The sequence below is a fragment of the Heterodontus francisci genome, chromosome 1, assembly GCF_036365525.1.
Source record: "Heterodontus francisci isolate sHetFra1 chromosome 1, sHetFra1.hap1, whole genome shotgun sequence".
NCBI classification, from domain to species: Eukaryota; Metazoa; Chordata; class Chondrichthyes; order Heterodontiformes; family Heterodontidae; genus Heterodontus; species Heterodontus francisci.
In genome coordinates, this window is record NC_090371.1 from 207579331 (window position 1) to 207601739 (window position 22409).

The 22409-nt window shown below is 43.5% G+C and overlaps 1 protein-coding gene across 2 annotated transcripts in view; it reads left to right on the forward strand.

Annotated features, from left to right (window-relative positions):
- Positions 1-22409, forward strand: part of gatb (glutamyl-tRNA(Gln) amidotransferase, subunit B) — an 89287-nt gene that overhangs the window by 61249 nt on the left and 5629 nt on the right. The window lies entirely within an intron of this gene.

Sequence of the window (22409 nt, forward strand, 5' to 3'; positions counted from 1 at the left end):
CGTGTCTGTGTCTCTAGGGTAAATAGGGGACTCGTATATTTCAATCTGTGCGTTCATGCTTTGCTCCATTACTGGTTATGTCTTGTTGTATAATCTGATCATTCTGTTGTTTATTAAGGAAACCTGGTTGGTGTATTTTATTCTGGGATATAAATAGAGTCTATGATTGACCATATCGGTAACTGGGAAAAAATTTAAATATATGTTGTGACCTGTGGAGAAGTGCAACTAGAAAAACTGCACTCTTCCCGCCTCAGTCGTTACAGTATGAAAACGTCCAATCTTTAATTGGCTGACATTTGCACTTTGGCTGGGCTGGAAACATTGTCTGAACCCTTCAGTTTGAACTTGCAGCAGTGGTTTAATGATATGATCATTTATTGGTTGCAGTGAATGTAAATAACTGCTTGTAAGCAATTGCCAAAACATCATGTAGTTGAATAATATTAAGAATAGGTATATGTGCGGGAAGATGTCTCAAGGCACATTGCACTAAGAGTGGGCGCTAAACAGGGGGAATGTTGAAAATTGAGAGGCTAGAATGTGAATCAAAGGCATGGTGAGCAAGGAGGGTTTTGAGATTTTTGAAAGCAGGATGGATGTGAATTGGATGGAGAGTCCCAGAGAGCACGAGCCGAGTGGTTCGACATGTGGCTACCAACGGAAGGAGTGAGGATTCAGTGGTGGAGGAGCAGAGGGTGCATACAGGGATATAAAGCTGCAAGAGATTATTAAGGTAGGGTGGGTATTGCCAATGAGGATTCGTAAATCAAGATGTAAATCTTGAAATTGTCAAGCTGGGTCATGGGAAGCCATTGGAGTTTGGAAGTTGTGAAGGAGTTAGCTAAGATACCAAAGCAACTTTTGATATTTCTGCATAGATAAGTCCCCTGGGCCAGATGGGATTTATCCTAGGATTCTCTGGGAAGCCAGGGAGGAGATTGCAGAGCCTTTGTCCTTGATCTTTATGTCGTCATTATCGACAGGAATAGTGCCGGAAGACTGGAGGATAGCAAATGTTGTCCCCTTGTTCAAGAAGGGGAGTAGAGACAGCCCTGGTAATTATAGACCTGTGAGCCTTACTTCGGTTGTGCGTAAAATGTTGGAAAAGGTTATAAGAGACAGGATTTATAATCATCTAGAAAAGAATAAGTTCATTAGCGATAGTCAGCACGGTTTTGTGAAGGGTAGGTCGTGCCTCACAAACCTTATTGAGTTTTTCGAGAAGGTGACCAAACAGGTGGATGAGGGTAAAGCAGTGGATGTGGTGTATATGAATTTCAGTAAGGCGTTTGATAAGGTTCCTCACGGTAGGCTATTGCAGAAAATACGGAAGTATGGGGTTGAAGGTGATTTAGAGCTTTGGATCAGAAATTGGCTAGCTGAAAGAAGACAGAGGGTGGTGGTTGGTGGCAAATGTTCATCCTGGAGTTTAGTTACTAGTGGTGTACCGCAAGGATCTGTTTTGGGGCCACTGCTGTTTGTCATTTTTATAAATGACCTGGAAGAGGGTGTAGAAGGGTGGGTTAGTAAATTTGCGGATGACACTAAGGTCGGTGGAGTTGTGGATAGTGCCGAAGGATGTTGTAGGGTACAGAGGGACATAGATAGGCTGCAGAGCTGGGCTGAGAGATGGCAAATGGAGTTTAATGTGGAAAAGTGCGAGGTGATTCACTTTGGAAGGAGTAGCAGGAATGCAGAGTACTGGGCTAATGGGAAGATGCTTGGTAGTGTAGATGAACAGAGAGATCTTGGTGTCCAGGTACATAACCTGGGTAGCAACCTTCAGGGATTTAATAGGGCTGTTAAGAAGGCATATGGTGTGTTAGCTTTTATTAGTAGGGGGATCGAGTTTCGGAGCCACGAGGTCATGCTGCAGCTGTACAAAACTCTGGTGACCGCATTATAGGAAGGATGTGGAAGCTTTGGAAAGGGTGCAGAGGAGATTTACTAGGATGTTGCCTGGTATGGAGGGAAGGTCTTGCGAGGAAAGGCTGAGGGACTTGAGGTTGTTTTTATTGGAGAGAAGGAGGAGGAGAGGTGACTTAATAGAGACATATAAGATAATCAGAGGGTTAGATAAGGTGGATAGTGAGAGTCTTTTTCCTCGGATGGTGATGGCAAACACGAGGTGACATAGCTTTAAGTTGAGGGGTGATAGATATAGGACAGATGTCCGAGGTAGTTTCTTTACTCAGAGAGTAGTAGGGGCGTGGAACGCCCTGCCTGCAGCAGTAGTAGACTTGCCAACTTTAAGGGCATTTAAGTGGTCATTGGATAGGCATATGGATGAAAATGGAATAGTGTAGGTCAGATGGTTTCACAGGTCGGCGCAACATCGAGGGCCGAAGGGCCTGTACTGCGCTGTAGTGTTCTGATCTAATCTAATTTCATTGGACAACAAGTACAGTGAACTATTGCAAATAATGTGAAAGAAGATTTTTTTAAAAACCAGCAGCTTATTATGATCCACTGTATCCATTGTTAACTTGTTGCAGAGAGAGTTTAGAATTTGAAGAAGGTTAGATGATGCATTAAAATTTGGAAGATGTTAAACTTGCCTGTGTTCTGAGAATTTTAAGAAAAGCTGCACTTCTGAAAAGCCACTATTGCTAATGTAAAAATGTATCTGCTTTCTTATGATTTCTCCATACACAATATGATGCAGGTTTTCTTCATGGTATATTTCTTCAAAAAAAAATTCTTCATAGGTCCAGTCTTGGAAGTTGTAACTGGCCTGCCAGAGAATATAGTATAATCTAAAACAAAAACAAAGTACTGCAGATGCTGAAAATCTGAAATAAAAACAGAAAATGCTGGAAACATTCAGCAAATCTGGCAGCATCTGTGGAGAGAAAAACAGAGTTAATGTTTTGGGCAATGACCTTTCATCAGAACAGGGCGAAGTTAGAGATGTAATAAGTTTTAAGTAAGTGTACGGTCAGAAGGTAGGGGAAAAAGAACAAAAGGGAAGGTCTGGTAGGGTGGAATGCGGGAGAGATTAAATGACAAAAGATTGATAGTGCAGGGCCAAAGGAATGGTAATGGGACAAGTGAATGGTGATGGGCAGTTAAACAGCTAACCAGAGGAGGAGGCTGCACAAAAATCCCCATAATAATGAGGATCCTAGCATGTCAGTGCAAAAGACAAGGCTGAAGCATTTACAACCAGACATGTCGAGTGAATGATCCATCTAGGCCTCCCTCTGAGGTCACCAGCATCACAGATGCCAGTCTTCAACCAATTCAATTCACTCCACATGATATCAAGAAACAGCTGAAGGCACTAGATATAGCAAAGGCTATGGGCCCTGACAACGTCCCAGTTGTAGTACTGAAGATTTGTACTCCAGAATTAGCCACGCCCCTAGCCAAGCTGTTCCAGTACAGCTACACAGGCATCTACCCAACAATGTGAAAAATTGCCCAGGTATGTTCAGTTGACGTAAAGTAGGACAAATCCAATCCGGCCAATTACAGCCCCACCAGTCTACTCTTGATCATCAGCAGAATGATGGAAGGTGTCTTTGACAGTGCTATCAAATGACCTTACTCACCAATAACCTCACCGATGCTCAGTTTGTGTTCCGCCAGGGGCATTCGGCTCCAGACCTCATTACAGCCTTGATCCAAACATGCACAAAAGAGCTGAATTCTAGAGGAGAGGTGCAAGTGACTATCCTTGACATCAAGATAGTATTTGACTGAGTGTGACATTAAGGAGCCCTAGCCAAGTAGAAGTGAATGGGAATCAGGGGGAAAACTCTCCACTGGTTGGAGTCATACCTAGCACAAAGGAAGATGGTTGTGGATGTTGGCAGTCAATCATCTCAGCCCTAGGACATTGCTGTAGGGGTTCCTCAGGGTAATGTCCTGGGCCCAGTCATCTTCAGCTGCTTCATCAACAACCTTCCCTCCATGATAAGATCAGAAATGGGAATATTCACTTTTAATTGCACAGTGTTCAGTATCATTCGAGACTCCTTAGCTATTGCAGCAGTTTGTGCTGGCATGCAGCAAGACCTGAACGACATTCAGGCTTGGGCTGATGAGTGGCAAGTCACATGCATGCCATACAAGTGCCAGGTAATGTCCATCTCCAACAAGAGAGAATCTGACCAGTTTCCCTTTATGTACAATGGCATTTTCATTGCTGAAACCCCCACCATCAACATCCTGGGGGTTACCACTGACCAGAAACTTAACTGGACCGGCCGTATAAGTATTGTGGCTGTAAGAGCAGGTCAGCAGCTGAGAATTCTGCAGCGAATAACTCACCACCTGACTTCCCAGAGTCTGTTCACCATCTTCAAGGCATAAATCAGGAGGTTGATAGAGTACTCTCCACTTGCCTGGATGAGTGCAGGTTCTACAACACTTACGAAGCTCAATACCATCCAGGACAAAGCAGCCTGCTTAATCGGCCCCCCATCCACCACCACAAACATTCACACTCTCCATCACCGGTGCACAGTGGCAGGAGTGTGTACCATCTACAATATGCACTGCAGTAACTCAAGCGCCTCCTTCGACAGCACCTTCCAAATCCGCGACCTCTACCACCTAGAAGGACAAGGGTAGCAGACGCAAAGGAACACGACCATCTGCAGGTTCCACTTGAAGCCACACACCATCCTGATTTGGAGCTATATTGCCAGTCCTTCACTGTCGCGGGGTGAAAAACCTGGAACTCCCTTCCAAACAGCGCTATGGATTTGCTTGCACCACATGGACTGCAGCGGTTCATGAAGGCAGCTCACCACCACCTTCTTGAGGACACTTAGGGATGGGCAACAAATGCTGGCCTTGCAGGGAGGGAGAATACATTATTTGAAGTGAAGTAGAATATTGAAAATGTGAGAGACCTGCTATAAACCGAGTCTCCTGTGTAATCACAGAACTGATCTTTGTAAAATCTGTATTAATAACTTGATTCGGCCGTTTAGCCCCTGGAGCCTGTTCAGTGAGATCATGGCTGATCTGCAACCTAACTCCATATACCTGTCTTTACCCCATACCCTTTAATACCTTTGGTTAACAAAAATCTGTCAAACTCAGTTTTAAATTTAACAATTGATCTAGCATCAATTGCTGCTCTAATTTGTGGACTATGCCTCCAGTCCTAGACTCCCCAACCAGCGGAAATAGTTTCTCCCTATCTCCCCTATTTGTTCCCTTTAATATCTTGAAAACTTTGATCAAATCCCCCTTGAACCATCAAAATTCCAGGAAATACAATCCTAGTTTGTTGCTCCTCGTAATTTAACCCTTGGAGTCCATATATCATTACAGTAAATCTACACTGCACTCCCTCCAAGGTCAGCATATCCTCTCTAAGGTTTGGAGCCCAGAACTGCTCACAGCACTCTGGGTGTGGTCTAACCAGAGCTTTATATAGCTGAAGCATGATTTCTACCTCCTTGTATTCTAGTTTTCTAGACATGAATGCCAGCATTCCATTAGCTGTCTTCATTAATTGCTGTACCTGTTCATTACATTTTAATGATCTATGTACCTGGACCCCCAAGTTTCCATTGTTTTCAGCATTTCTTCATTTAGAAAGAAGACTTTTTTCCTTTTTCAGCCCAAAGTGGACGATCTCACATTTGCCTAATTGAAATTCATTTGCCACAGTTTCGCCATTCACTTTATCCATATCCCTTAGTAATTTTACGCTTCCATCCACACTGCTTACAATACGGCCTATCTTTCTGTCATCAGCAAAGTTGGATATGTGTCTTTCTGTCCCATCATCTAAGTCATTAATGAATACAGTGAATTGTTGAGGCCCGAACACAGATTCTTGAGGGACACCTCACGTCACATGCTGCCAATTAGGATACTTGCCCATTATCCCTACACTCTGTCTGTTGCCGTTCAGCTAGTTACCTAACCAGATCAATAATTCGCCTTCAATTCCATGAGCTTCAACTTAAGCTAACAGTCTCTTATGAGGGATTTTATCATATGCCTTCTGGAAGCCCCAATAAGTAATATCCACAGACATTCCCATGTCCATTATTTTAGTCAACCTCTTTATATAAAAAAAAAAGTTGGTCAGATTCATCAGGCGTACCCTTTACAAAACAATGCTGGCTCTCTCTGATCAGCTGAATGTGTTCAAGGTGTTCAGTCACCCTATCCTTAATTATAGACTCTAGCAATTTCCTGACAACCAATATTAGGCTAACTGGTCTTATAATTCCTTTGTTTCCTTCACCGACCGTGACATATGCAATTTTTCAATCTAAAGGAATGGTTCCTGAATCGAGAGAACTTTGGAAGATTTATTTAGGGCATCTACAATTTTCTCACCTACTTCTTTTAAAACCCGGTGATGGAAACTAACTGTTCCTGGAGATTTGTCACTCTTTAGTGCCATTAATTTCTCCATTATTGTTATCTTGCTCATGTTAATTTTGTTGAGTCATTGTCCCTGATTCCATATTAATTTCCTTGAGATGTCTGACATGCTGACCTCTTCCTCTACTGTATATACTGCCGCAAAGTATTTATTCAGCATGTCTGCCATCTCCTTATTTTCATTGACAACATCATCGTTATCAGTTTTCAATGGGTCCACATTGCATCTGACACCCACTTTCTCCTAATGCAATTGCAAACATTTTTATATCCCTTGCAATATTTTCATACTCCCTTTTTACTATTGGCTTTGTCACCCTTTGCTGATCTTTCTATCTTTCCCATTCACCAGGATCTGTGCTATTGTTTACATTTGTGTATGCTTTATCTTTTAGTTTTATGTTGTCTCTTACTTCTTTAGGTGTCCATGGCTGTCTCTTTTGCCAAGTAGAACTCAAACTGGTTCTGAATTGCATTAAATTCTTTTTTGAACACCTCCCACTAATCTGTTATTTTACCCATTAACCGATTTGCCCAGTTTATTGTGCATAGTCTTTGTCTCATCCCATTGAAGTCAGCCTTTCCTAAGGCTAGAATCTTAGTAGCTGATTCAAGGTAGGAATAAAGAAAAGTATGTGAAAGTTAATCCTAATTCTTTGTCAATTGCTTCTTTAAAGGATACTGACAGCAGGATTTGCAATTTCAGAGACAATTTGGAATACAATTAGGGGACATACCCAGGAAACCGGATAGAAACAGAAGGGCTTGAAATGTTTAGTGTCACAGACAAACGGGGTTTTTCTTGGTAAAATTGCAATAACCACTATAAATGTGCTGTGTGTAATTCCAAATCTAATGTACTGGTTTTCTTTGGGGGTATTAAGAGGAGCTTGATAAAGGTAAGGTAGTGGATGTGATGCACTTGAAGTTCAGAAAAGCCTTTGATACAGTTCCACTGGAACACCTGGTAATGAAAATAAAGAAAGCAGATATCAGTGGAAATATTTTGCAGTGGACGCATAATTGGTTGACCAGTGGAACCCAGTGTAGTGGTAGCGAGATTGCTGTCAACCTGGGAGAATACTACCAGTGCAGACCCACAAGAGTTTGTTTTGGGACCCCTTACATTTAATACCTTTCTAAATGATCTGGAATTAGGAGTCACAACTACAGTGGCTACATTTGCAATTGACACAAAACTAATGAAGGTAGTAGACTCCAAAGCTGAACAAATTAAGCTGTAGGAGGATATGAATATACCAGGGAATTGTGCAGACGGATGATAGATGAAATTCAATGTAGAGAAATGCAAAATGCTTCATATAGGGATAAAAAAAATCCAGGAAGGATCTATTACTTAAATGGAAAGAAAATAATTTGGATGGAAAATTAAAGATGTCTAGCAATTTCAGTTGCCAATGATTGGTGACAGTCAAGCAAATCACATGTTGGGATGTTACAAAAGGTCAATATTGAGCCAAATTAAATCATTGATGTGACTACACTGAAGTATATTGTGTACAGCACTGATAGTCATGGTACTAAAAGGATATTAGATCTATTTAAAGGGTTATTGAAAGGATACAGAAGAGAATGTCCAGAATAACTGAGAGTACAGAGGGATTGGAATAGAAGGAGCAATTATGTAAATTGGGCAAGATTTTCTGTGAATTTTCAGGAGCAGTATAAACGCTCAGACTGTGAACTACATTCCTGTCCGTGTCATGCACCCTGTTTGCTTTTGGATTTTGCAAAAGGTGGCTACCCTATAAAAGCTAGAGGGCTAACACGGATAATTTCCTTTTGTAAATATGCCTCCTGTCAGTTAATCACAGAGCAGCGTGGTGATGGTGGAGCTGTGCCCTTGATGATGAAGAAGGCTGCATCCCTGATTCCATTCTGTCTCGCAGTTTTACCTTGGAAGAAATGTTTGAATTTTTTGAAAGTGATGAATAGTCACTGCACAGAAAGCAATTATTTCTGGGCTGAATTTTGCAGCCCCCCGATGTGGGGGGGTCGTGGCGGGGGTGGGTGGGGCGAAAAATGCCTCCGCCAGAAGCCCGACACGGGCCTCGACGACAGCATGGCCAAGCCGGATATTGCCGAAGGCTGCAAGACCTCATGGCCGCTCGGTGACGGGAACTCCATTTAAATATTTAAATTTATTTAAATAAATGAATTGATAACCTACCCGCTCCCTCCGTCCATCCCGGAGCGATATTGGTGCCGGTGGCCGGCAGTCCCGTGGCTTCGGATCCCCGTAAGTCTTTCAGTGCAGGGGAGCAGCACCAGACTCATTTCATTGGTCTAGGGGATAGTGGGAAGGGGTAAAGTTGAAAGTTGATGAACATTGTGAGGGGAGGTCAGTGCACAAGGTAAGTGTTTTGGTGGGGAGAGAGAGGGGGTCAGGTTAAATTTTTTTTATTTTTCAAAAACACAATATCTTTTAAACAATTAAGCTGAATGTTAGGGCTTGAAACCTTTGAAAAATGGCATCAGCGCCTGCACAAAGGCTACTGACTCCATTGCTGGGGACAGACTGCCCGCCCCCTCCACGTCATCAGGGTGGGCGGTTTGCCCTCGCTATTTAAATGAGCCACCGCACTGAATATCGCAGCGGCTCCACGACGTACGGTCCGCACGGGTGTTTACATCTGCCGCTAATTTTGGCGGCTGCACCATAAATTTCAGCCCACTATGTCTGGTATCTTCGTTTCTATCATGATATGTAAAGACTGGGTGAATACTTGGAACAAATCATGCGTGTTAAACAAATTAAAAACAAATTGTTTCAATGGCCATCTTCTTCAGTGCTGGTGACTGTGACTTCTCCTGTTAATATAGATAGGGAGAAAGCAATTGCAGGATGCAAGCATGTCATCAAACTCTCACAATCACTTAAAGTGCCCCTTACTGTAAAATCGATGTAACATGCCTAATTACAATGACACTATTTTTAATACAAATTGAGGAATATTCACTAATATTCCTTATAGGTAAGTTGTGGTTTGTTTAATTTTACAAAACCAGTCTGTAGTAGTTGTTCAACTTTGCAGCAACTTAATGGCAATACGTTCTGTTTGGATGAATTTGATTTATATATTCAATCAAGTAGTCAGGATCAGAAATCTATCCTGTGCTATGCTGTGCAGTTGAGACAGTATTTATATATGAATTTCAGTGAGGTCCATAGGACCTACTTCTACAGTGTTCATTGCCTCTGTGTATGACAGTAGTTTGTGCATTCATGTAAGTTTTATTTTGAGTTTGAGTGTCCACAAAAGTAATTGCTCAAGCTTTTTTTGCACCACCTTTAACTAATTAAATATGATCTCTCAACCTAATTTTCCCCATATGCCCCCTTAAATTATTTAAAAATGGATAAGTTTTTGGCATCATTGGACATGAAATATAAAAACTGATTCAAACTGGAATTCAACTAATTACAGTGAGAAGATCCTTTAATTTGACTTCTCATTGTAAATAACTTATGGATGTTTTAAAGAAATTCAAGTACACAGCCCCTGGATGTTGAAGCTTTGTTGTTATCAACACAAAATGTACAAAAAATATGTAACATGACATTCCCAATGTTGTTGATATAAGTTAGAGAAAGTTTGCATGTCCAGTCAGTGTTTCATTTTAAGTTTGCTTCCCAGTAATAGCTACAACACTGGGGGCCGATGCACACATTGTAGTTAAGGAGGAGGAGTGTGAGTGAATGGGGTAAACAGAGTGAGAGCGCAAATATTAAGGCATTTAACATCTTTGAAATTTTACGAAGAACCAGGTCCAGATGAAATGTATCCCAGAGAAGCAAGGATCAAAATAGCAGAGGCTCTGACCATCATTTTCCAAATCCTCTCTGGCTACAGGTATGGTGCCAGTGTACTGGAGGACTGTTAGCATTGTACTGTTTTTTTAAAAAGGAGGAAGGGATAGAACGAGTAACTGCAGACTCGTCAGCCTAACATCGATGGTGGGCAAATTATTGGAAGCATTTCTGAGGGACATTGTCAATTGCCATTTAGAAAGGCACGGATTAATGAAGGGCAATCAGGATGGATTTGTTAAGGAAAGTTCATGCCTGACTAACTTGATTGATGCTCCTTGTTACCTCCTCAAAAAATTCAGTGAGGGTGATGCATTTGATGCAGTCTACATGGATTTCAGCAAGGCTCTTGACATGGTCACACATGGCATACTGGGCAGAAAATTAACAGCCCATGCATGAGATCCAAGGGAAAGTGGCAAGTTGGATCCAAAATTGACTCAGTGACAGGAAGCAAAGGGTCAATGGGTTTTTTTGTTACTGCAGGGTCATTTCCAGTGGGGTTCTGCAGTGCTCAGTACTAAGCCCTTTGCTTTTCATGATGTACATCAATGATTTAGACTTAAATGTAGGGGAAATGATTGAGAAATTTGCAGATGGTATGAAAATTGACTGTGTGGTTGATAGGAAGAAAGCGGTTGTCTGCAGGAATATATCAATGGACTGGTCAAGTGGGAAAAGAGTGACAAATAGAATTCAATCTGGAAAAGAGTGAGGAAATGCATTTGGGGAGAGCAAACCAGGTAAGGAAACACAAGAAATGGTAGGTTACTGAGAAGTACAGAGGGACCTTGGCGTGCATGTCCGCATATTCCTGAAGGTAGCAGGACAGATAGTTAAGGTGGTTAGGAAGACATGCGGAATACTTTCCTTTTATTAGCTGAGGAATAGAATGTAAGAGCAGGGGGGTTATGCCAGAACTGTATAAAACATTAGTTATGCCACAGCTAGAGTAGTGTATACCAATCTAGCCACTGCATTACAGGAAGGAGGCGATTGCATTAGAGAGGGTACAGAGGAAATTTATGAGGATGTTGCCAGGAATGGAGAACTTTAGCTATGAGGAAAGATTGGATGATTGGGATTGTTTTCTTGGGAACAGGGGAGGTTGATGGGAGATTTAATTATGAGGGATCTAGTTACAGTGGATAGGAAGGACCTATTTCCCTTAGAGGTATACCAGGGGGCATAGCTTTAAAGTAATTGGTAGAAGAATTAAAGGGGAGTTGAGAAATCTTTTTACCTAGAGGGTGGTGGGGGTCTGGAACTCACTGTCTGAAAGGGTGGTTTGAGGCAGAAATCCTTATAACATTTAAAAGTGCACTTGAAATGCTGTACCTTAAAGAGCTATGAACCAAAAGCTGGGAAATGGGCATAGGCTGAATAGCACCTTTTCAGTAGGCATGGACATGATGGGCCAAATGGCATTCTTCTGGCCATATATTTTCTGTTTATTTTTCTAGCTGGTAGATAATTTGACCACCTCATTATTTCAGCCCAAGTTCTAAAATTTGAGCGATTACAATAAAAAGCTTTGTACCTGAACTTAAAGCCTGGCTCGGGTATAAAATTAAAACCCGACCTGACCACAGCCAACCTGAGCCCGACTCCTTTAGTTTTTTTTCCCGCCCGTCCCAACATGAATATCCTTCATCCATTCCAGCAGTAGGCTATTCCTGCAGATGGAGTTGTGGGGAATCATGGATAAGCCTGATCCCGTGACTTCCCGGAAGCAGCACTGGCCAGCCTGATCCAACCCGAGCCCGAATGCTGGACTTGGAATATAGACCTGACACACGTAGTTGGGTTTGGGTCGGGTAGCCAGGCTTTACCTGACCTGTAATTTTATGACGATACTGCATTAACATCCCACACGGAAGAGTGTCAACAGAGACTCATCGACAGGCTTGCATCTGCCTGCAACGAATTTGGCCTAACCATCAGTTTCAAGAAAACGAACATCATGGGACAGGACATCAGAAATGCTCCATCCGTCAATATTGGCGACCACACTCTGGAAGTGGTTCAAGAGTTCACCTACCTAGGCTCAACCATCACCAGTAACCTGTCTCTCGATGCAGAAATCAACAAGCACATGGGAAAGGCATCATCTGCTATGTCCAGACTGGCCAAGAGAGTGTGGGAAAATGGTGCACAAATGGAACACAGAAGTCCGAGTGTTTCAAGCCTGTGTCCTCAGTACCTTGCTCTACGACAGCAAGGCCTGGACAACGTATGTCAGCCAAGAGCGACATCTCAACACATTCCATCTTCGCTGTCTCCGGAGAATCCTTGACGTTAGGTGGTGGGACCGTATCTCCAACGCAGAAGTCCTCGAAGCAGCCAACATCCCCAGTATGTACGCCCTACTGAGTCAGCGGCACTTGAGATGGCTTGGCCATGTGAGTCGCATGGAAGATGGCAGGATCCCCAAGGACGTATTGTACAGCGAGCTCGTCATTGGTGTTAGACCCACCGGCCATCCATGTCTCCGCTTTTAAAAAAAAGTCTGCAAACGTGACATGCAGTCCTGCGACATTGGCCACAAGTCGTGGGAGCCAGTTGCCAGCCAGAGCAGGCGGACAGCTATAAAGGCGGGGCTGAAGTGAGTTGAAGAGACTCAGCAGTTGGCAGGAAAAGAGACAAAGTGTAAGGAGAGAGCCAACTGTGTAACAGCCCCGACAACCAACTTTACCTGCAATGCCTGTGGAAGAGTCTGTCACTCTAGAATTGGCCTTCGTGGCCACTCCAGGTGCTGCTTCACAAACCACTGACCACCTCTAGGCGCTTACCCATTGTTTCTCGAGACAAGGAGGCCAAAAAGGAAAAATGGAATTTTATATTGTACTGTTGTAACTAGTGTGCATGGCTACCAACAGATGGCGCTTTCAGTTCACATCATGAAGGCTATGATATACTGCACCAAGCTGAAGAACAGGTCTCTTGTGACCAATAAATAAATGGACATGTTGCTTCCCCCACATTTGCATGGGAAGATGTCTCGGGAAGAGCTTCTGGGAATAAAGGTAGTAGAAAAGTGAACAAAGTTATTGGAGAGTGAACAGCCTCCAGAAGGGAGAGGGGAAAATATACTTGGTGGCGCGATCTCATTGTAGCTGGTAGAAATGACAGAAGATGATCTGTGAAAAGTGAGGACAAGGAGGTCCTTGATGTTGTGAGAAGAGGAAGGGGAATAGTAAGAGCAGATGCCTAGAAAATCAAAAGATATGGTCAACGGGCCTGCCATCATTGTGGAGCGAAAACCTTAGCTGAGGAAAAGGAGGACGTTTTGGAAGCTCTAGTGTGCAAAATGAAGTGATCAGAACAAATGTGATGGAGACAGAGATACTGGGAAAAGGGTATGGAGCCCTTATAGAAAATGGGGTAGGAAGAAGCATAATCCAGGTGGTTGTGGGAGTTGATTGTCTTGTAATAATTGTAAGTGGAAAGCCCGGTGGCAGAGATGGAAAGAGAGAAGTGCAAGAAGGAAAGAGTCAGAGGTGAAACATACAAAAGTGAGGGATGGGTGGAAATTGAATGCCCCATTATTCACCATCCTCTATTTCTAGAGTTCTCTGGCACTCAAATATTATGTAAAATGAGATGTTAGTGTTAAAGTGCTAATCTCTCCTCTACATAAAAAGTGGAATTATATAGGGCTGGCATTACAGCATATGTTTAAAGTTAGGATTTATGACGGAGAAAGATCAGGCCCACAATTGGAGTGGGCGAAGTTTCAAAATGGAAGTGTTTTGCAAACACGTTCAAGCACTAAGCACTCTGCAGTGTGCGACGAGCACAATGAGTGACACAGCTTAAAGTATGAGGGCAGCTGCTGGAAAAATGTTAAGCAATTTGCATGACAAGCAAGTGAAAACTTAACAAATGTTAAAAAAAAATGTATACTGACTTGTGCTTAGTCACAAATGTGACCTTTTTGTGTCCCCACCCCATACTCTGGAGTATTCCTATTAAGTGAGAATTTTTGTACCTGCTTAGTTAGCACTATAATTCTGATTATCCCTTTGAAACAGCAATTGAAGTAAAAAGCATTTGCCATTTGCAATCAGTTGAATTGCCGAGGGTATTTCACTTATGTCAGTGCTGAGAGTAATATAATCGCATTGATACTGCATGCTCAGTAAGAAACACTTGTTAATCTAGGGCAGTTATAATGATGTGGTTAGATGGATCTAAAAATATGCTCGCTCAGTTAACAACATCACCAAGGTCATTGTGCAAATTTCTATGCTTGCTATTTATGAAAAATATTCAAATAGATAATTTTGTCATATATAAAAAAAATGTGCCACAATGTTTTAAACCCAATCATTTTCACTCACAGGTTGTGTTCCATTAGTGGTGAAAAAATTTAATATGTTTTGAAGAAAGATTCTTTCTTCCTTTCTGGACAAAATGTAATTAAGTGCCCTAATTGGCAATTCTATTTGTGCTTTCTGCCCAATCCCTGATTTAAAACCAAAGTTTTAAGTAAGATTGACTTCTGAGAGATGAGGCAGGAATTGACTCCAATAGACTGGGCAGAACTTTTTTTTATTCATTCATGGGATATGAGTGTTACTGGCATTTATAACATATCAAAAATTGCCCTTGAGAAGGTGATGCCTGCTTACACCGCTGCAGTCCATGTGATATAGGTATACCCACAGTGCTGTTAGCTAGGGAATTCCAGGATTTTGACTCTGCCACAGTGAAGGAGTGGCTGTATTTCCAAGTTAGGATGGCGTGTGACCTGGAGGGAAACTTGAAGGTGGTGGAGTTCCCGTGCGCCTGTCTTTCTTTGTGGTGGAGTTCGCAGCTTTGTAAGGTGCTGTGGAAGGGAGCCTTGGTGAGTTGCTGAGGTACATCTTGTAGAAGGTACACACCTTTGCCATAGTGTGTTTTTGGTGAGTGAGTGAGTGTTGAAGGTGGTGGATAGGGTGAAGATCAAGCAGACTGCTATGTCCTGGATGGTGTCAAGCTTTCTGAGTGTTGATGGAGCCTCACTCATCAAGGCAAGGAGGGAAGTATTCCATCACAATCCTGATTTGTGTCTTGTTGATGGTGGGCAGACTTTGGAGAGTCAGGAGGTGAGATACCACAGAATTCCCAGTCTTTGACCTGCTCTTGTAGCCAAAGTATTTATATGGCTGGTTCAGTTAAGTATCTGGCCAATGATGACCTTCAGGCTATTGATGCTGGGGATTTAGCGACAGTAATGCCGTTGCCTATCATGGGGGGATGGTTAGATTCTCTCTTGTTGGAGATGGTCACTGGCACTTGAGTGGCATGAATATTTCTTGCCCTTTATCAACCCAAGCCTGAATGCTGTCTGAGTCTTGTTGCATGCAGGCCCAGACTGCTTTATCTGAGGAGTTTCAAATGGAACTGAAGACTGCACAATCATAAGTGAATATCCCCACTTCTGACCTTATGATGGAGGGAAGGACCTTAATGAAGGAGCTGAAGATAATTGGGCCTAGGACACTGCCTTAAGGAACTCCTGCATTGATGTCCTAAGGCTGAAATGATTGGCCTCCTACAACACAAACATCTTCCTTTGTGCTAGGTATGACTCCAACCAGCAGAAAGTTTTCATCTGATTCCCATTGACTTCAATTTTACCAGGGTTGCTTGACGCCAAACCTGGTCAAATGCTGCCATGATATCAAGGGCAGTCACTTTCACCTCCTCTCTGGAATTCAGCTCTTTTGTCCACGTTTGGTCTGGAGCCGAGTGCTCCTGGTGGAACCCAAACTGAGCATCAGTGAGCAGGTTATTGGTGTGTAAGTGCCGCCATATAGCAATATTGACGACACCTTCCATCATTTTGCTAATGCTTGAGAGTAGGCTGTTGTTTCACCAGGTTGGCAACTCATTTTTAGGTATGCTTGGTGCAGCTCCTGCCATGTTCTCCTACACTCCTGATTGAACAAGTGTTGTTCCCATGACTTGATGATAATGGTAAAGTTGGGGATATGCCAAGCCATGAGGTTACAGATTGTGGTGGTATACAGTTCTGCTGCTGTTGGTAGCCCACAGCACCTAATGGATGTCTAGTTTTGAGCTGCTAGATCGGTTCTGAATCTATCCCATTTAGCACGGCCGTAGTGCCACACAACACAATGGAGTGTGTCCTCAGTGTGAAGTGGGATTTCATCTCCTCAAGGACTGTGCAGTAATCACTCTACCAAAACTGTTATGGACAGATGTATCTGCTACAGGTAGGTTGGTGAAGATGAGGTCAAGTAGGTTTTTTCCTCTTCTTGGTTCTCCCACCACCTGTTGCAGGCCCAGTCTGGCAGATATTTCTTGAAGGACTCAACCAGCACTGTCATTAGTGGTGCTACCAAGCCACTCTTGGTAATGGACATTGGAGTCCCCCACCCAGAGTACATTTTGTGTCCTTGCTACCTTTGGTGCTTCTTCCAAGTGCTGTTCAACATGGATTGGTACTGATTCAGCAGTTGAAGGGGGGGTGGGGGGGTGGTGGCAGGTGGTAATCAGCAGGAGGTTTCCTTGCCCATGTTTGACCTGATGCCTTGAGACTTCATGAGGTCCGGAGTCCACGTTAAGGACTCCCAGGGCCACCTCTTCCCGACTGTATACCACTGTGTCACCATCTCTGGTGGAACAGGATATACCCATGGATGGTGATTGGAGGTAAGGGCCTGCTCAAGTCACAAAAAAAAACCCTGACCCGAACCTGAAGGAACCACATCGGACCTGAGCCCAACCCGGCCTGAGTCCCTCCATTTTCCCCCCGAGCCCCACCCCACCGCAATGTTCCCTTCACTTATCTTCCGACTGCCAAGCTGCCGGAAGCTGCAGCATGAGCGTGATGACGTCATTGAAATGTCCACTGCGCAGACTCAGTTTCCCTGCTTGACGTCCCAGGCTTGCAGCTCAGGTAAGTTTTTAACTTTTAACACTTACCTTGCTGTGTGTGTCTGGCCTGACTCAGACCCGTCCGGCCTGGCCCGACCCGACCCCGAAGGCCAGACCTGGAAGAGCGGCCCGACCCGACCCGAACCCAACACATGTCGTCTGGTCCCGTCGGGTTCGAGTCGGGTAGCAGGCCTTTAATTGGAGGAATGTGGATCATTGGTTGTAAGTTGTGACTATGTCAGGCTGTTGTTTTGCTCGTCAGTGGGAATGCTCTTCCAATTTTGGCAGTAGTCATCAGATATTAAGAAGGAGGACTTTGCATGGCCAATTGGGCAGACTGTGCCTTTATTGTATCTAGCGCCTAAATCGATGGTCCATCCAGTTTTATTCTTAATCAACTTTTCCATAGCAATCTGATACAACTAAATGCCTTACGAGGCCATTTCAGAGGGCATTGAACAGTCATAGTTATACAGCACAGAAACAGGCCCTTCGGCCCATCATGTCTGTGCCGGCCACCAAGCACCTATCTATTCTAATCCCATTTTCCAGCACTTGGCCTGTAGCCTTGTATGCTATGGTGGTTCAAGTGCTCATCTAAATACTTTTTAAATGTTGTTGAGGGTTCCTACCTCTACCACTCCTTTAGGCAGTGTGTTCCAGATTCCAACCACCTTCTGGGTGAAAACATTTTTCCTCAAATCCCCTCTCAACCTCCTGCCCCTTACCTTAAATTTATGTTCCCTAGTTATTGACTACTCCGCTAAGGGAAAAAGTTTCTTCCTATCTATCCTATCAATGCCCCTCATAATTTTGTGTACCTCAATCAGGTCCCCCCTCAGCCTTCTCTGCTCTGAGGAAAACAACCCTAGCCTATCCAGTCTCTCTTCATAGCTGAAATGCTCCAGCCCAGGCAACATCCTGGTGAATCTCCTCTGCACCCTCTCCAGTGCAATCACATCCTTCCTATAGTGTGATGCCCAGAATTGTACACAGTACTCCAGCTGTGGCCTAACTAGTGTTTTATACAGCTCCATCATAACCTCCCTGCTCTTATATTCTATGCCTCGGCTAATAAAGGCAAGTATCCCATATGCCTTCCTAACCACCTTATCTATCTGTGCTGCTGCCTTCAGTGATCAATGGACAAGTACACCAAGGTCCCTCTGATCCTCTGTACTTCCTAGGGTCCTTCCATCCATTGTATATTCCCTTGCCTTGTTAGTCCTCCCAAAATGCATCACCTCACACTTCTCAGGATTAAATTCCATTTGCCACTGCTCCGTCCATCTTACCAGCCCATCTATATTGTCCTGTAATCTAAGACTTTCCTCCTCACTATTTATGACACCACCGTCAACCACATTACTGTGAGACCACAGTCACAGATAGGCCAGACTGGGTAAGGATGACAGATTTCCTTCTCTAAAGGACATTAATGAACCAGATGGGTTGTTACGACAATCCAGTACTTTCATGGTCATCATTACTGAGACCAGCTTTTTATTCCAGATTTATTAAATTCATTGAATTTAAATTCCAGCTGCCGTGGTGAGATTCAAACTCATATCTCCAAAGCATTAGTTCGGGTCTCTGGATTATTAGTCCAGTAACATTACCATTATGCCACTATTCCCAATAATTAACAGATGTTAACAGATAGAACTGCAATGAACGGTGGGAAGTGTTCAAAAAAACATTTGGTAGTTACATGTGTAATTATACACTCTACGTGTATAATTAAATAGCCTTGATCAAATAAGGGAAGTGAGAAATAATATAAAACTAAAAGAGCTTGTACGAAAGCAAAGAACAGGAGAGATCTTGTGGAATGGGAGAGATAAAGGGCAGCAAGGGAATACAAAGAATGTGATAAGGGCTTCAAAAAGGGAGATGACAAAATGTTTGTGAGAGTTACCACGGTCAACACTAAAGATTTTTGCAATTATTTTTTTTTTTATTCATTCATGGGATGTGAGCATCGCTGGCCAGGCCAGCATTTATTGCCCATCCCTAATTGCCCTTGAGAAGGTGGTGGTGAGCTGCCGCCTTGAACCGCTGCAGTCCATGTGGGGTAGGTACACCCACAGTGTTGTTAGGAAGGGAGTTCCAGGATTTTGACCCAGCGACAGTGAAGGAACGGCGATATAGTTCCAAGTCAGGATGGTGTGTGACTTGGAGGGGAACTTGCAGGTGGTGGTGTTCCCGTGTTGCTGCCCTTGTCCTTCTAGTTATATTAAGAGAAAGATGGTGGCTAAGAGTAATGTGGGCCTTTTAATGACCAACACAGGTGATACTGTGAATGCAAATCAGGAATTGGCAGATTTACTAAGCAGCTAATATAAACAGAAAGTGCAGGAAATAGCAGGTCTGGAAGCATCTGTGGAGAGCGAAACAGAGTTCAAATTTCAGAGTTGATGAAAGGGCACAAACCTGAAACGTTAACTCTGCTTCTCTCTCCACAGATGCTGCCAGACGGCTGAGTATTTTCAGCACTTTCTGTTTTTATTTCAGATTTCCAGCATCTGCAGTATTTTGCTAATTTGTATTGGCCTTCACGATAGAGAATGAGGATAAAGTACCACAGGCACAAAGACATCTAAATCAAGGGGAAGGAATAACTAGATTCACTATAAGTTTTTTCAAAATTGTAATTTCAAAACTAATTAGATTAAAAATAGATAAACCTCCAGGACCCAATGGTTTCCACCCCAGGGTTTGAAAAGAAGTAGGTGAGTAAATTGTTGATGTGTTAGTCATGGTTTTCCAAAACCCCCTCAGTTCATGAACTGTCCCTTTGGATTGTAAAATTGCCAATATCTCTCCACTAATTAAGAAGAGTAGGAGAGATAAACTAGGACATTATAGGCCTATTCATTCAACATCAGATGCTGGGAAGTTACTAGAATCTGTTATTAGGGACAGGGTGATGAAGTATTTGGATAAATTTGAGCTGATCAGAGACAGCATGGATTTGTAAAGGTTTTGTCATGTCTAACAAATCCAGTTTAATTTTTTGAAGAGGTATCAAACATGGTCGATTAAGGGAGTGTCTATGGATATTATTTCTATGGACATCCAGAATACATTCGACAAGGTACCATATTAGAGACTGCAACTTATTGGCTTGGATATGGAATTGTTTAGAAGATTTAGACTGAGTAGGGATAATGGGCATGTTCTCAAATAGTAGGTTATGACTAGTAGAATCCCCGAGGGGTCTGTCCTGAGGCCTCAGCTATCAATATATTTACAAATTTACGTGGATAAAAGAATAGCGAGCCATATATCTAAGTTTGCTGGCAACACTAAGTTAGATGGCACAGTAATAGTGTAAAAGGAGCAGAAAGTTGTAAAGGGACTTTGACAGATTGAGCAAGTAGGCAAAACTGTGGTGGATAGAGTTAATGTAGGAAAATGAGGTCATTCCCTTTGTTGCAAAGATATATCCGTGTATTTGCTAAATGGCAAGACGCTAGGAACTGTGGATTAGCAGACATTTAGGGGTCAAAGTACAGAAATGACGAAAAACTAGTGATAGATACAAAAAAATAAATAAAAGGCAAATGGAATGTTGGCCTTTATCTTGGGAGGGCTTTTAAACAGAAAAGTGGAAGTTATGGTATAGTTACTTAAAGTTCCAGTTAGACTGCATCTGGAATACTGCATTCAGTCCGATGAAATAAGGAAGGATATATTGGCCTTGGAGGGGTACAGCACAGATTTCTTTGGCCTCCTTATCTCGAGAGACAATGGATAAACGCCTGGAGGTGGTCAGTGGTTTGTGAAGCAGCGCCTGGAGTGGCTATAAAGGCCAATTCTAGAGTGACAGGTGCTGCAGAGAAATTTGTTTGTCGGGGCTGTTACACAGTTGGCTGTCCCCTTGCGCCTCTGTCTTTTTTCCTGCCAACTACTAAGTCTCTTCGACTCTCCACACTTTAGCCCCATCTTTATGGCTGCCCGCCAGCTCTGGCGAATGCTGGCAACTGACTCCCACGACTTGTGATCAATGTCACAGGATTTCATGTCGCGTTTGCAGACGTCTTTGAAGCGGAGACATGGACGGCCGGTGCGTCTGATACCAGTGGCGAGCTCGCTGTACAATGTGTCTTTGGGGATCCTGCCATCTTCCATGCGGCTCACATGGCCAAGCCATCTCAAGCGCCGCTGACTCAGTAGTGTGTATAAGCTGGGGATGTTGGCCGCCTCGAGGACTTCTGTATTGGAGATACGGCCCTGCCACCTGATGCCAAGTATTCTCCGGAGGCAGCGAAGATGGAATGAATTGAGACGTCGCTCTTGGCTGACATACGTTGTCCAGGCCTCGCTGCCATAGAGCAAGGTACTGAGGACACAGGCCTGATACACTCGGACTTCTTTGTTCCGTGCCAGTGTGCCATTTTCCCACACTCTCTTGGCCAGTCTGGACATAGCAGTGGAAGCCTTTCCCATGCGCTTGTTGATTTCTGCATCTAGAGACAGGTTACTGGTGATAGTTGAGCCTAGGTAGGTGAACTCTTGAACCACTTCCAGAGCGTGGTCGCCAATATTGATGGATGGAGCATTTCTGACGTCCTGCCCCATGATGTTCGTTTTCTTGAGGCTGATGGTTAGGCCAAATTCATTGCAGGCATCTGCAAACCTGTCGATGAGACTCTGCAGGCACTCTTCAGTGTGAGATGTTAAAGCAGCATCGTCAGCAAAGAGGAGTTCCCTGATGAGGACTTTCCGTACTTTGGACTTCGCTTTTAGACGGGCAAGGTTGAACAACCTGCCCCCTGATCTTGTGTGGAGGAAAATTCCTTCTTCAGAGGACTTGAACGCATGTGAAAGCAGCAGGGAGAAGAAAATCCCAAAAAGTGTAGGTGCGAGAACACAGCCCTGTTTCACGCCACTCAGGATAGGAAAGGGCTCTGATGAGCCACCATGTTGAATTATGCCTTTCATATTGTCATGGAATGAGGTGATGATACTTAGTAGCTTTGGTGGACATCCAATCTTTTCTAGTAGTCTGAAGAGACCACCTCTGCTGACGAGGTCAAAGGCTTTGGTGAGATCAATGAAAGCAATGTAGAGGGGCATCTGTTGTTCACTGCATTTCTCCTGTATCTGACGAAGGGAGAACAGCATGTCAACGGTCGATCTCTCTGCACAAAAGCCACACTGTGCCTCAGGGTAGACGCGCTCGTCCAGCTTCTGGAGCCTGTTCAGAGCGACTCGAGCAAAGACTTTCCCCACTATGCTGAGCAGGGAGATTCCACGGTAGTTGTTGCAGTCACCGCGGTCCCACCTTTGTTTTTATAGAGGGTGATGATATTGGCATCGC